At 46.1% G+C, this 14,062-nt stretch overlaps 29 pseudogenes; all 29 read left to right on the top strand.

The window, feature by feature from the left end:
* The first annotated feature begins 153 nt into the window (after nt 1-153).
* LOC133565426 (5S ribosomal RNA) lies at nt 154-272 on the top strand (annotated as a pseudogene).
* Nucleotides 273-637: 365 nt separating this feature from the next.
* On the top strand, nt 638-756 carry LOC133565992 (5S ribosomal RNA; annotated as a pseudogene).
* Nucleotides 757-1,123: 367 nt separating this feature from the next.
* Nucleotides 1,124-1,242, top strand: LOC133565033 (5S ribosomal RNA; annotated as a pseudogene).
* Nucleotides 1,243-1,606: 364 nt separating this feature from the next.
* LOC133565623 (5S ribosomal RNA) lies at nt 1,607-1,725 on the top strand (annotated as a pseudogene).
* A 365-nt stretch (nt 1,726-2,090) lies between these two features.
* LOC133567332 (5S ribosomal RNA) lies at nt 2,091-2,208 on the top strand (annotated as a pseudogene).
* A 368-nt stretch (nt 2,209-2,576) lies between these two features.
* Nucleotides 2,577-2,695, top strand: LOC133567110 (5S ribosomal RNA; annotated as a pseudogene).
* A 364-nt stretch (nt 2,696-3,059) lies between these two features.
* On the top strand, nt 3,060-3,178 carry LOC133565969 (5S ribosomal RNA; annotated as a pseudogene).
* A 365-nt stretch (nt 3,179-3,543) lies between these two features.
* Nucleotides 3,544-3,661, top strand: LOC133567473 (5S ribosomal RNA; annotated as a pseudogene).
* Nucleotides 3,662-4,025: 364 nt separating this feature from the next.
* Nucleotides 4,026-4,144, top strand: LOC133565427 (5S ribosomal RNA; annotated as a pseudogene).
* A 365-nt stretch (nt 4,145-4,509) lies between these two features.
* Nucleotides 4,510-4,628, top strand: LOC133565993 (5S ribosomal RNA; annotated as a pseudogene).
* A 367-nt stretch (nt 4,629-4,995) lies between these two features.
* Nucleotides 4,996-5,114, top strand: LOC133566145 (5S ribosomal RNA; annotated as a pseudogene).
* A 364-nt stretch (nt 5,115-5,478) lies between these two features.
* LOC133565624 (5S ribosomal RNA) lies at nt 5,479-5,597 on the top strand (annotated as a pseudogene).
* A 365-nt stretch (nt 5,598-5,962) lies between these two features.
* LOC133565994 (5S ribosomal RNA) lies at nt 5,963-6,081 on the top strand (annotated as a pseudogene).
* Nucleotides 6,082-6,448: 367 nt separating this feature from the next.
* LOC133565034 (5S ribosomal RNA) lies at nt 6,449-6,567 on the top strand (annotated as a pseudogene).
* Nucleotides 6,568-6,931: 364 nt separating this feature from the next.
* LOC133565626 (5S ribosomal RNA) lies at nt 6,932-7,050 on the top strand (annotated as a pseudogene).
* Nucleotides 7,051-7,415: 365 nt separating this feature from the next.
* Nucleotides 7,416-7,533, top strand: LOC133567282 (5S ribosomal RNA; annotated as a pseudogene).
* Nucleotides 7,534-7,901: 368 nt separating this feature from the next.
* LOC133565580 (5S ribosomal RNA) lies at nt 7,902-8,020 on the top strand (annotated as a pseudogene).
* Nucleotides 8,021-8,385: 365 nt separating this feature from the next.
* On the top strand, nt 8,386-8,504 carry LOC133567360 (5S ribosomal RNA; annotated as a pseudogene).
* A 368-nt stretch (nt 8,505-8,872) lies between these two features.
* LOC133566528 (5S ribosomal RNA) lies at nt 8,873-8,991 on the top strand (annotated as a pseudogene).
* Nucleotides 8,992-9,355: 364 nt separating this feature from the next.
* LOC133566712 (5S ribosomal RNA) lies at nt 9,356-9,474 on the top strand (annotated as a pseudogene).
* A 364-nt stretch (nt 9,475-9,838) lies between these two features.
* On the top strand, nt 9,839-9,957 carry LOC133567224 (5S ribosomal RNA; annotated as a pseudogene).
* A 368-nt stretch (nt 9,958-10,325) lies between these two features.
* On the top strand, nt 10,326-10,444 carry LOC133567372 (5S ribosomal RNA; annotated as a pseudogene).
* A 368-nt stretch (nt 10,445-10,812) lies between these two features.
* On the top strand, nt 10,813-10,931 carry LOC133567019 (5S ribosomal RNA; annotated as a pseudogene).
* A 364-nt stretch (nt 10,932-11,295) lies between these two features.
* On the top strand, nt 11,296-11,414 carry LOC133567230 (5S ribosomal RNA; annotated as a pseudogene).
* Nucleotides 11,415-11,779: 365 nt separating this feature from the next.
* On the top strand, nt 11,780-11,898 carry LOC133567385 (5S ribosomal RNA; annotated as a pseudogene).
* Nucleotides 11,899-12,266: 368 nt separating this feature from the next.
* LOC133566125 (5S ribosomal RNA) lies at nt 12,267-12,385 on the top strand (annotated as a pseudogene).
* A 364-nt stretch (nt 12,386-12,749) lies between these two features.
* On the top strand, nt 12,750-12,868 carry LOC133566989 (5S ribosomal RNA; annotated as a pseudogene).
* Nucleotides 12,869-13,232: 364 nt separating this feature from the next.
* Nucleotides 13,233-13,351, top strand: LOC133565346 (5S ribosomal RNA; annotated as a pseudogene).
* Nucleotides 13,352-13,716: 365 nt separating this feature from the next.
* Nucleotides 13,717-13,835, top strand: LOC133567397 (5S ribosomal RNA; annotated as a pseudogene).
* Nucleotides 13,836-14,062: the final 227 nt, after the last annotated feature.

A 14,062-nucleotide genomic window follows, 5' to 3' on the forward strand; every position in this document is an offset into this window, starting at 1 on the left:
TTCAGTGCTAACAGTGGGGCAAAAGTCCAAAGAGTTACATAGGCTGAGAAAAAGAGTAGTGATTATTGTATCACACACATGTAGCTCATTGTAGAAAGGTCCTGTCAACCAGCTTGCCACATCTAAAAATTGAAGTCTGAGGACTGCGTCTCGGCTTACGGCCATACTACCCGAAGATCTCCCGATCTCGTCTGAGCTCGGAAGCTAAGCTGGGTCTGGCCTGGTTAGTACTTGGATGGGAGACTGCCTAGGAATACCAGGTGCTGTAGGCTTTTAGCGATGCTCCCAGTATAGGGCGCACTTTCTCCCTTTTGTTTTTGTCACAATGGCTATAGATACTTGCCACACTTGTCAAAACGCTACGTTTATGCTCGTCCAAAAAAAACACTGGTCTCCACCCAAAACATGTTTAGTTTTGACTCGGTCTGAAATTTATAGCAAGATTTTCAGTGCCGGCAACAGTGACCCATGTGCCTCAAGGCACTTCAGTGCTAACAGTGGGGCAAAAGTCCAAAGAGTTACATAGGCTGAGAAAAAGAGCAGTGATTATTGTATCACACACGTGTAGCTCATTGCAGAAAGGTCCTGTCAACCAGCTTGCCACATTTAAAAATTGAATTCTGAGGACTCCCTCTCGGCTTACGGCCATACTACCCGAAGATCGCCTGATCTCGTCTGATCTCGGAAGCTAAGCTGGGTCTGGCCTGGTTAGTACTTGGTTGGGAGACTGCCTAGGAATACCAGGTGCTGTAGGCTTTTAGCGATGCTACCAGTATAGGGCACACTTTCTCCCTTTTGTTTTTTTCACAATGGCTATAGATACTTGCCACACTTGTCAAAACGCTACATTATGCTCGTCCAAACAAACCGCTGGTCTCCACCCAAAACATGTTTGTTTAGTTTTGACTCGGTCTGAAATTTATAGCAAGATTTGCAGTGTCGCCAACAGTGACCCATGTGCCTCAAGAACTTCAGTGCTAACAGTGGGGCAAAAGTCCAAAGAGTTACATAGGCTGAGAAAAAGAGCAGTGATTATTGTATCACACACGTGTAGCTGATTGCAGAAAGGTCCTGTCAACCAGCTTGCCACATTTAAAAATTGAATTCTGAGGACTGCATCTCGGCTTACGGCCATACTACCCGAAGATCGCCTGATCTCGTCTGATCTCGGAAGCTAAGCTGGGTCTGGCCTGGTTAGTACTTGGATGGGAGACTGCCTAGGAATACCAGGTGCTGTAAGCTTTTAGCGATGCTCCCAGTATAGGGCGCACTTTCTCCCTTTAGTTTTTGTCACAATGGCTATAGATACTTGCCACACTTGTCAAAACGCTACATTATGCTCGTCCAAACAAAACGCTGGTCTCCACCCAAAACAAGTTTAGTTTTGACTCGGTCTGAAATTTATAGCAAGATTTGCAGTGTCGCCAACAGTGACCCATGTGCCTCAAGGCACTTCAGTGCTAACAGTGGGGCAAAAGTCCAAAGAGTTACATAGGCTGAGAAAAAGAGCAGTGATTATTGTATCACACACGTGTAGCTCATCTCAGAAAGGTCCTGTCAACCAGCTTGCCACATTTAAAAATTGAATTCTGAGGACTCCCTCTCGGCTTACGGCCATACTACCCGAAGATCGCCTGATCTCGTCTGATCTCGGAAGCTAAGCTGGGTCTGGCCTGGTTAGTACTTGGATGGGAGACTGCCTAGGAATACCAGGTGCTGTAGGCTTTTAGCGATGCTCCCAGTATAGGGCGCACTTTCTCCCTTTTGTTTTTGTCACAATGGCTATAGATACTTGCCACACTTGTCAAAACGCTATGTTTATGCTCGTCCAAACAAAACACTGGTCTCCACCCAAAACATGTTTAGTTTTGAATCGGTCTGAAATTTATAGCAAGATATGCAGTGTCGCCAAAAGTCACCCATGTGCCTCAAGGCACTTCAGTGCTAACAGTGGGCCAAGAGTCCAAAGAGTTACATAGGCTGAGAAAAAGAGCAGTGATTATTGTATCACACACGTGTAGCTCATTGCAGAAAGGTCCTGTCAACCAGCTTGCCACATTTAAAAATTGAATTCTGAGGACTGCGTCTCGGCTTACGGCCATACTACCTGAAGATCTCCCGATCTCGTCTGATCTCGGAAGCTAAGCTGGGTCCGGCCTGGTTAGTACTTGGTTGGGAGACTGCTTGGAATACCAAGTGCCGTAGGCTTTTAGCGATGCTCCCAGTATAGGGCGCACTTTCTCCCTTTTGTTTTTCTCACAATGGCTATAGATACTTGCCACACTTGTCAAAACGCTACATTATGCTCGTCCAAACAAAACGCTGGTCTCCACCCAAAACATGTTTGTTTAGTTTTGACTCGGTCTGAAATTTATAGCAAGATTTGCAGTGTCGCCAACAGTGACCCATGTGCCTCAAGGCACTTCAGTGCTAACAGTGGGGCAAAAGTCCAAAGAGTTACATAGGCTAAGAAAAAGAGCAGTGATTATTGTATCACACACGTGTAGCTCATTGCAGAAAGTTCCTGTCAACCAGCTTGCCACATTTAAAAATTGAATTCTGAGGACTCCCTCTCGGCTTACGGCCATACTTCCCGAAGATCGCCTGATCTTGTCTGATCTCGGAAGCTAAGCTGGGTCTGGCCTGGTTAGTACTTGGATGGGAGACTGCCTAGGAATACCAGGCGCTGTAGGCTTTTAGCGATGCTCCCAGTATAGGGCGCACTTTCTCCCTTTTGTTTTTGTCACAATGGCTATAGATACTTGCCACACTTGTCAAAACGCTACATTATGCTCGTCCAAACAAAACGCTGGTCTCCACCCAAAACATGTTTAGTTTTGACTCGGTCTGAAATTTATAGCAAGATTTGCAGTGTCGCCAACAGTGACCCATGTGCCTCAAGGCACTTCAGTGCTAACAGTGGGGCAAAAGTCCAAAGAGTTACATAGGCTGAGAAAAAGAGTAGTGATTATTGTATCACACACGTGTAGCTCATTGTAGAAAGGTCCTGTCAACCAGCTTGCCACATTTAAAAATTGAAGTCTGAGGACTGCGTCTCGGCTTACGGCCATACTACCCGAAGATCGCCCGATCTCGTCTGAGCTCGGAAGCTAAGCTGGGTCTGGCCTGGTTAGTACTTGGATGGGAGTCTGCCTAGGAATACCAGGTGCTGTAGGCTTTTAGCGATGCTCCCAGTATAGGGCGCACTTTCTCCCTTTTGTTTTTGTCACAATGGCTATAGATACTTGCCACACTTGTCAAAACGCTACGTTTATGCTCGTCCAAAAAAAACACTGGTCTCCACCCAAAACATGTTTAGTTTTGACTCGGTCTGAAATTTATAGCAAGATTTGCAGTGTCGCCAACAGTGACCCATGTGCCTCAAGGCACTTCAGTGCTAACAGTGGGGCAAAAGTCCAAAGAGTTACATAGGCTGAGAAAAAGAGCAGTAATTATTTTATCACACACGTGTAGCTCATTGCAGAAAGGTCCTGTCAACCAGCTTGCCACATTTAAAAATTGAATTCTGAGGACTGCCTCTCGGCTTACGGCCGTACTTCCCGAAGATCGCCTGATCTCGTCTGATCTCGGAAGCTAAGCTGGGTCTGGCCAGTTAGTACTTGGATGGGAGACTGCCTAGGAATACCAGGCCCTGTAGGCTTTTAGCGATGCTCCCAGTATAGGGCGCACTTTCTCCCTTTTGTTTTTGTCACAATGGCTATAGATACTTGCCACACTTGTCAAAACGCTACATTATGCTCGTCCAAACAAAACGCTGGTCTCCACCCAAAACATGTTTAGTTTTGACTCTGTCTGAAATTTATAGCAAGATTTGCAGTGTCGCCAACAGTGACCCATGTGCCTCAAGGCACTTCAGTGCTAACAGTGGGGCAAAAGTCCAAAGAGTTACATAGGCTGAGAAAAAGAGTAGTGATTATTGTATCACACACATGTAGCTCATTGTAGAAAGGTCCTGTCAACCAGCTTGCCACATCTAAAAATTGAAGTCTGAGGACTGCGTCTCGGCTTACGGCCATACTACCCGAAGATCTCCCGATCTCGTCTGAGCTCGGAAGCTAAGCTGGGTCTGGCCTGGTTAGTACTTGGATGGGAGACTGCCTAGGAATACCAGGTGCTGTAGGCTTTTAGCGATGCTCCCAGTATAGGGCGCACTTTCTCCCTTTTGTTTTTGTCACAATGGCTATAGATACTTGCCACACTTGTCAAAACGCTACGTTTATGCTCGTCCAAAAAAAACACTGGTCTCCACCCAAAACATGTTTAGTTTTGACTCGGTCTGAAATTTATAGCAAGATTTTCAGTGCCGGCAACAGTGACCCATGTGCCTCAAGGCACTTCAGTGCTAACAGTGGGGCAAAAGTCCAAAGAGTTACATAGGCTGAGAAAAAGAGCAGTGATTATTGTATCACACACGTGTAGCTCATTGCAGAAAGGTCCTGTCAACCAGCTTGCCACATTTAAAAATTGAATTCTGAGGACTCCCTCTCGGCTTACGGCCATACTACCCGAAGATCGCCTGATCTCGTCTGATCTCGGAAGCTAAGCTGGGTCTGGCCTGGTTAGTACTTGGTTGGGAGACTGCCTAGGAATACCAGGTGCTGTAGGCTTTTAGCGATGCTACCAGTATAGGGCACACTTTCTCCCTTTTGTTTTTTTCACAATGGCTATAGATACTTGCCACACTTGTCAAAACGCTACATTATGCTCGTCCAAACAAACCGCTGGTCTCCACCCAAAACATGTTTGTTTAGTTTTGACTCGGTCTGAAATTTATAGCAAGATTTGCAGTGTCGCCAACAGTGACCCATGTGCCTCAAGAACTTCAGTGCTAACAGTGGGGCAAAAGTCCAAAGAGTTACATAGGCTGAGAAAAAGAGCAGTGATTATTGTATCACACACGTGTAGCTGATTGCAGAAAGGTCCTGTCAACCAGCTTGCCACATTTAAAAATTGAATTCTGAGGACTGCATCTCGGCTTACGGCCATACTACCCGAAGATCGCCTGATCTCGTCTGATCTCGGAAGCTAAGCTTGGTCTGGCCTGGTTAGTACTTGGATGGGAGACTGCCTAGGAATACCAGGTGCTGTAAGCTTTTAGCGATGCTCCCAGTATAGGGCGCACTTTCTCCCTTTAGTTTTTGTCACAATGGCTATAGATACTTGCCACACTTGTCAAAACGCTACATTATGCTCGTCCAAACAAAACGCTGGTCTCCACCCAAAACAAGTTTAGTTTTGACTCGGTCTGAAATTTATAGCAAGATTTGCAGTGTCGCCAACAGTGACCCATGTGCCTCAAGGCACTTCAGTGCTAACAGTGGGGCAAAAGTCCAAAGAGTTACATAGGCTGAGAAAAAGAGCAGTGATTATTGTATCACACACGTGTAGCTCATCTCAGAAAGGTCCTGTCAACCAGCTTGCCACATTTAAAAATTGAATTCTGAGGACTCCCTCTCGGCTTACGGCCATACTACCCGAAGATCGCCTGATCTCGTCTGATCTCGGAAGCTAAGCTGGGTCTGGCCTGGTTAGTACTTGGATGGGAGACTGCCTAGGAATACCAGGTGCTGTAGGCTTTTAGCGATGCTCCCAGTATAGGGCGCACTTTCTCCCTTTTGTTTTTGTCACAATGGCTATAGATACTTGCCACACTTGTCAAAACGCTATGTTTATGCTCGTCCAAACAAAACACTGGTCTCCACCCAAAACATGTTTAGTTTTGAATCGGTCTGAAATTTATAGCAAGATATGCAGTGTCGCCAAAAGTCACCCATGTGCCTCAAGGCACTTCAGTGCTAACAGTGGGCCAAGAGTCCAAAGAGTTACATAGGCTGAGAAAAAGAGCAGTGATTATTGTATCACACACGTGTAGCTCATTGCAGAAAGGTCCTGTCAACCAGCTTGCCACATTTAAAAATTGAATTCTGAGGACTCCCTCTCGGCTTACGGCCATACTACCCGAAGATCGCCTGATCTCGTCTGATCTCGGAAGCTAAGCTGGGTCTGGCCTGGTTAGTACTTGGTTGGGAGACTGCCTAGGAATACCAGGTGCTGTAGGCTTTTAGCGATGCTACCAGTATAGGGCACACTTTCTCCCTTTTGTTTTTTTCACAATGGCTATAGATACTTGCCACACTTGTCAAAACGCTACATTATGCTCGTCCAAACAAACCGCTGGTCTCCACCCAAAACATGTTTGTTTAGTTTTGACTCGGTCTGAAATTTATAGCAAGATTTGCAGTGTCGCCAACAGTGACCCATGTGCCTCAAGAACTTCAGTGCTAACAGTGGGGCAAAAGTCCAAAGAGTTACATAGGCTGAGAAAAAGAGCAGTGATTATTGTATCACACACGTGTAGCTGATTGCAGAAAGGTCCTGTCAACCAGCTTGCCACATTTAAAAATTGAATTCTGAGGACTGCATCTCGGCTTACGGCCATACTACCCGAAGATCGCCTGATCTCGTCTGATCTCGGAAGCTAAGCTGGGTCTGGCCTGGTTAGTACTTGGATGGGAGACTGCCTAGGAATACCAGGTGCTGTAAGCTTTTAGCGATGCTCCCAGTATAGGGCGCACTTTCTCCCTTTAGTTTTTGTCACAATGGCTATAGATACTTGCCACACTTGTCAAAACGCTACATTATGCTCGTCCAAACAAAACGCTGGTCTCCACCCAAAACAAGTTTAGTTTTGACTCGGTCTGAAATTTATAGCAAGATTTGCAGTGTCGCCAACAGTGACCCATGTGCCTCAAGGCACTTCAGTGCTAACAGTGGGGCAAAAGTCCAAAGAGTTACATAGGCTGAGAAAAAGAGCAGTGATTATTGTATCACACACGTGTAGCTCATCTCAGAAAGGTCCTGTCAACCAGCTTGCCACATTTAAAAATTGAATTCTGAGGACTCCCTCTCGGCTTACGGCCATACTACCCGAAGATCGCCTGATCTCGTCTGATCTCGGAAGCTAAGCTGGGTCTGGCCTGGTTAGTACTTGGATGGGAGACTGCCTAGGAATACCAGGTGCTGTAGGCTTTTAGCGATGCTCCCAGTATAGGGCGCACTTTCTCCCTTTTGTTTTTGTCACAATGGCTATAGATACTTGCCACACTTGTCAAAACGCTATGTTTATGCTCGTCCAAACAAAACACTGGTCTCCACCCAAAACATGTTTAGTTTTGAATCGGTCTGAAATTTATAGCAAGATATGCAGTGTCGCCAAAAGTCACCCATGTGCCTCAAGGCACTTCAGTGCTAACAGTGGGCCAAGAGTCCAAAGAGTTACATAGGCTGAGAAAAAGAGCAGTGATTATTGTATCACACACGTGTAGCTCATTGCAGAAAGGTCCTGTCAACCAGCTTGCCACATTTAAAAATTGAATTCTGAGGACTGCGTCTCGGCTTACGGCCATACTACCTGAAGATCTCCCGATCTCGTCTGATCTCGGAAGCTAAGCTGGGTCTGGCCTGGTTAGTACTTGGTTGGGAGACTGCTTGGAATACCAAGTGCCGTAGGCTTTTAGCGATGCTCCCAGTATAGGGCGCACTTTCTCCCTTTTGTTTTTCTCACAATGGCTATAGATACTTGCCACACTTGTCAAAACGCTACATTATGCTCGTCCAAACAAAACGCTGGTCTCCACCCAAAACATGTTTGTTTAGTTTTGACTCGGTCTGAAATTTATAGCAAGATTTGCAGTGTCGCCAACAGTGACCCATGTGCCTCAAGGCACTTCAGTGCTAACAGTGGGGCAAAAGTCCAAAGAGTTACATAGGCTGAGAAAAAGAGCAGTGATTATTGTATCACACACGTGTAACTAATTGCAGAAAGGTCCTGTCAACCAGCTTGCCACATTTAAAAATTGAATTCTGAGGACTTCCTCTCGGCTTACGGCCATACTACCCGAAGATAGCCCGATCTCGTCTGATCTCGGAAGCTAAGCTGGGTCTGGCCTGGTTAGTACTTGGATGGGAGACTGCCTAGGAATACCAGGTGCTGTAAGCTTTTAGCGATGCTCCCAATATAGGGCGCACTTTCTCCCTTTTGTTTTTGTCACAATGGCTATAGATACTTGCCACACTTGTCAAAACGCTACGTTTATGCTTGTCCAAACAAAACACTGGTCTCCACCCAAAACATGTTTAGTTTTGACTCGGTCTGAAATTTATAGCAAGATTTGCAGTGTCGCCAACAGTGACCCATGTGCCTCAAGGCACTTCAGTGCTAACAGTGGGGCAAAAGTCCAAAGAGTTACATAGGCTGAGAAAAAGAGCAGTGATTATTGTATCACACACGTGTAGCTCATTGCAGAAAGGTCCTGTCAACCAGCTTGCCACATTTAAAAATTGAATTCTGAGGACTGCCTCTCGGCTTACGGCCATACTACCCGAAGATCGCCCGATCTCGTCTGATCTCGGAAGCTAAGCTGGGTCTGGCCTGGTTAGTACTTGGATGGGAGACTGCCTAGGAATACCAGGTGCTGTAGGCTTTTAGCGATGCTCCCAGTATAGGGCGCACTTTCTCCCTTTTGTTTTTTTCACAATGGCTATAGATACTTGCCACACTTGTCAAAACGCTACATTATGCTCGTCCAAACAAACCGCTGGTCTCCACCCAAAACATGTTTGTTTAGTTTTGACTCGGTCTGAAATTTATAGCAAGATTTGCAGTGTCGCCAACAGTGACCCATGTGCCTCAAGACACTTCAGTGCTAACAGTGGGGCAAAAGTCCAAAGAGTTACATAGGCTAAGAAAAAGAGCAGTGATTATTGTATCACACACGTGTAGCTGATTGCAGAAAGGTCCTGTCAACCAGCTTGCCACATTTAAAAATTGAATTCTGAGGACTCCCTCTCGGCTTACGGCCATACTACCCGAAGATCGCCTGATCTCGTCTGATCTCGGAAGCTAAGCTGGGTCTGTCCTGGTTAGTACTTGGATGGGAGACTGCCTAGGAATACCAGGTGCTGTAGGCTTTTAGCGATGCTCCCAGTATAGGGCGCACTTTCTCCCTTTTGTTTTTGTCACAATGGCTATAGATACTTGCCACACTTGTCAAAACGCTACATTATGCTCGTCCAAACAAAACGCTGGTCTCCACCCAAAACATGTTTAGTTTTGAATCGGTCTGAAATTTATAGTAAGATATGCAGTGTCGCCAAAAGTCACCCATGTGCCTCAAGGCACTTCGGTGCTAACAGTGGGCCAAGAGTCCAAAGAGTTACATAGGCTGAGAAAAAGAGCAGTGATTATTGTATCACACACGTGTAGCTCATTGCAGAAAGGTCCTGTCAACCAGCTTGCCACATTTAAAAATTGAATTCTGAGGACTGCGTCTCGGCTTACGGCCATACTACCTGAAGATCTCCCGATCTCGTCTGATCTCGGAAGCTAAGCTGGGTCTGGCCTGGTTAGTACTTGGTTGGGAGACTGCCTAGGAATACCAAGTGCCGTAGGCTTTTAGCGATGCTCCCAGTATAGGGCGCACTTTCTCCCTTTTGTTTTTCTCACAATGGCTATAGATACTTGCCACACTTGTCAAAACGCTACATTATGCCCGTCCAAACAAAACGCTGGTCTCCACCCAAAACATGTTTAGTTTTGACTCGGTCTGAAATTTATAGCAAGATTTGCAGTGTCGCCAACAGTGACCCATGTGCCTCAAGGCACTTCAGTGCTAACAGTGGGGCAAAAGTCCAAAGAGTTACATAGGCTGAGAAAAAGAGCAGTGATTATTGTATCACACACGTGTAGCTCATTGCAGAAAGGTCCTGTCAACCAGCTTGCCACATTTAAAAATTGAATTCTGAGGACTGCCTCTCGGCTTACGGCCATACTACCCGAAGATCGCCCGATCTCGTCTGATCTCGGAAGCTAAGTTGGGTCTGGCCTGGTTAATACTTGGTTGGGAGACTGCCTAGGAATACCAGGTACTTTAGGCTTTTAGCGATGCTACCAGTATAGGGCGCACTTTCTCCCTTTTGTTTTTTTCACAATGGCTAGAGATACTTGCCACACTTGTCAAAACGCTACATTATGCTCATCCAAACAAACCGCTGGTCTCCACCCAAAACATGTTTGTTTAGTTTTGACTCGGTCTGAAATTTATAGCAAGATTTGCAGTGTCGCCAACAGTGACCCATGTGCCTCAAGGCACTTCAGTGCTAACAGTGGGGCAAAAGTCCAAAGAGATACATAGGCTGAGAAAAAGAGCAGTGATTATTGTATCACACACGTGTAGCTCATTGCAGAAAGGTTCTGTCAACCAGCTTGCCACATTTAAAAATTGAATTCTGAGGACTGCCTCTCGGCTTACGGCCATACTACCCGAAGATCGCCCGATCTCGTCTGATCTCGGAAGCTAAGCTGGGTCTGGCCTGGTTAGTACTTGGATGGGAGACTGCCTAGGAATACCAGGTGCTGTAGGCTTTTAGCGATGCTCCCAGTATAGGGCGCACTTTCTCCCTTTTGTTTTTGTCACAATGGCTATAGATACTTGCCACACTTGTCAAAACGCTACATTATGCTCGTCCAAACAAACCGCTGGTCTCCACCCAAAACATGTTTGTTTAGTTTTGACTCGATCTGAAATTTATAGCAAGATTTGCAGTGTCGCCAACAGTGACCCATGTGCCTCAAGGCACTTCAGTGCTAACAGTGGGGCAAAAGTCCAAAGAGTTACATAGGCTGAGAAAAAGAGCAGTGATTATTGTATCACACACGTGTAGCTAATTGCAGAAAGGTCCTGTCAACCAGCTTGCCACATTTAAAAATTGAATTCTGAGGACTGCCTCTCGGCTTACGGCCATACTACCCGAAGATAGCTCGATCTCGTCTGATCTCGGAAGCTAAGCTGGGTCTGGCCTGGTTAGTGCTTGGATGGGAGACTACCTAGGAATACCAGGTGCTGTAAGCTTTTAGCGATGCTCCCAGTATAGGGCGCACTTTCTCCCTTTTGTTTCTGTCACAATGGCTATAGATACTTGCCACACTTGTCAAAACGCTACATTATGCCCGTCCAAACAAAACGCTGGTCTCCACCCAAAACATGTTTAGTTTTGACTCGGTCTGAAATTTATAGCAAGATTTGCAGTGTCGCCAACAGTGACCCATGTGCCTCAAGGCACTTCAGTGCTAACAGTGGGGCAAAAGTCCAAAGAGTTACATAGGCTGAGAAAAAGAGCAGTGATTATTGTATCACACACGTGTACCTCATTGCAGAAAGGTCCTGTCAACCAGCTTGCCACATTTAAAAATTGAATTCTGAGGACTGCGTCTCGGCTTACGGCCATACTACCCGAAGATCGCCCGATCTCGTCTGATCTCGGAAGCTAAGCTGGGTCTGGCCTGATTAGTACTTGGTTGGGAGACTGCCTAGGGATACCAAGTGCTGTAGGCTTTTAGCGATGCTCCCAGTATAGGGCGCACTTTCTCCCTTTTGTTTTTGTCACAATGGCTATAGATACTTGCCACACTTGTCAAAACGCTACGTTTATGCTTGTCCAAACAAAACACTGGTCTCCACCCAAAACATGTTTAGTTTTGAATCGGTCTGAAATTTATAGCAAGATTTGCAGTGTCGCCAACAGTGACCCATGTGCCTCAAGGCACTTCAGTGCTAACAGTGGGGCAAAAGTCCAAAGAGATACATAGGCTGAGAAAAAGAGCAGTGATTATTGTATCACACACGTGTAGCTCATTGCAGAAAGGTTCTGTCAACCAGCTTGCCACATTTAAAAATTGAATTCTGAGGACTGCCTCTCGGCTTACGGCCATACTACCCGAAGATCGCCCGATCTCGTCTGATCTCGGAAGCTAAGCTGGGTCTGGCCTGGTTAGTACTTGGATGGGAGACTGCCTAGGAATACCAGGTGCTGTAGGCTTTTAGCGATGCTCCCAGTATAGGGCACACTTTCTCCCTTTTGTTTTTTTCACAATGGCTATAGATACTTGCCACACTTGTCAAAACGCTACATTATGCTCGTCCAAACAAACCGCTGGTCTCCACCCAAAACATGTTTGTTTAGTTTTGACTCGGTCTGAAATTGATAGCAAGATTTGCAGTGTCGCCAACAGTGACCCATGTGCCTCAAGGCACTTCAGTGCTAACAGTGGGGCAAAAGTCCAAAGAGTTACATAGGCTAAGAAAAAGAGCAGTGATTATTGTATCACACACGTGTAGCTCATTGCAGAAAGGTCCTGTCAACCAGCTTGCCACATTTAAAAATTGAATTCTGAGGACTCCCTCTCGGCTTACGGCCATACTTCCCGAAGATCGCCTGATCACGTCTGATCTCGGAAGCTAAGCTGGGTCTGGCCTGGTTAGTACTTGGATGGGAGACTGCCTAGGAATACCAGGTGCTGTAGGCTTTTAGCGATGCTCCCAGTATAGGGCGCACTTTCTCCCTTTAGTTTTTGTCACAATGGCTATAGATACTTGCCACACTTGTCAAAACGCTACATTATGCTCGTCCAAACAAAACGCTGGTCTCCACCCAAAACAAGTTTAGTTTTGACTCGGTCTGAAATTTATAGCAAGATTTGCAGTGTCGCCAACAGTGACCCATGTGCCTCAAGGCACTTCAGTGCTAACAGTGGGGCAAAAGTCCAAAGAGTTACATAGGCTGAGAAAAAGAGCAGTGATTATTGTATCACACACGTGTAGCTCATCTCAGAAAGGTCCTGTCAACCAGCTTGCCACATTTAAAAATTGAATTCTGAGGACTCCCTCTCGGCTTACGGCCATACTACCCGAAGATCGCCTGATCTCGTCTGATCTCGGAAGCTAAGCTGGGTCTGGCCTGGTTAGTACTTGGTTGGGAGACTGCCTAGGAATACCAAGTGCTGTAGGCTTTTAGCGATGCTCCCAGTATAGGGCGCACTTTCTCCCTTTTGTTTTTGTCACAATGGCTATAGATACTTGCCACACTTGTCAAAATGCTACATTATGCTCGTCCAAACAATACGCTGGTCTCCACCCAAAACAAGTTTAGTTTTGACTCGGTCTGAAATTTATAGCAAGATTTGCAGTGTCGCCAACAGTGACCCATGTGCCTCAAGGCACTTCAGTGCTAACAGTGGGGCAAAAGTCCAAAGAGTTACATAGGCTGAGAAAAAGAGTAGTGATTATTGTATCACACACGTGTAGCTCATTGTAGAAAGGTCCTGTCAACCAGCTTGCCACATTTAAAAATTGAAGTCTGAGGACTGCGTCTCGGCTTACGGCCATACTACCCGAAGATCGCCCGATCTCGTCTGAGCTCGGAAGCTAAGCTGGGTCTGGCCTGGTTAGTACTTGGATGGGAGACTGCCTAGGAATACCAGGTGCTGTAGGCTTTTAGCGATGCTCCCAGTATAGGGCGCACTTTCTCCCTTTTGTTTTTGTCACAATGGCTATAGATACTTGCCACACTTGTCAAAACGCTACGTTTATGCTTGTCCAAACAAAACACTGGTCTCCACCCAAAACATGTTTAGTTTTGACTCGGTCTGAAATTTATAGCAAGATTTGCAGTGTCGCCAACAGTGACCCATGTGCCTCAAGGCACTTCAGTGCTAACAGTGGGGCAAAAGTCCAAAGAGTTACATAGGCTGAGAAAAAGAGCAGTGATTATTGTATCACACACGTGTAGCTCATTGCAGAAAGGTCCTGTCAACCAGCTTGCCACATTTAAAAATTGAATTCTGAGGACTGCCTCTCGGCTTACGGCCATACTACCCGAAGATCGCCCGATCTCGTCTGATCTCGGAAGCTAAGCTGGGTCTGGCCTGGTTAGTACTTGGATGGGAGACTGCCTAGGAATACCAGGTGCTGTAGGCTTTTAGCGATGCTCCCAGTATAGGGCGCACTTTCTCCCTTTTGTTTTTTTCACAATGGCTATAGATACTTGCCACACTTGTCAAAACGCTACATTATGCTCGTCCAAACAAACCGCTGGTCTCCACCCAAAACATGTTTGTTTAGTTTTGACTCGGTCTGAAATTTATAGCAAGATTTGCAGTGTCGCCAACAGTGACCCATGTGCCTCAAGACACTTCAGTGCTAAC

Source organism: Nerophis ophidion, linkage group LG13 (assembly GCF_033978795.1).
Source record: "Nerophis ophidion isolate RoL-2023_Sa linkage group LG13, RoL_Noph_v1.0, whole genome shotgun sequence".
NCBI lineage: Eukaryota > Metazoa > Chordata > Actinopteri > Syngnathiformes > Syngnathidae > Nerophis > Nerophis ophidion.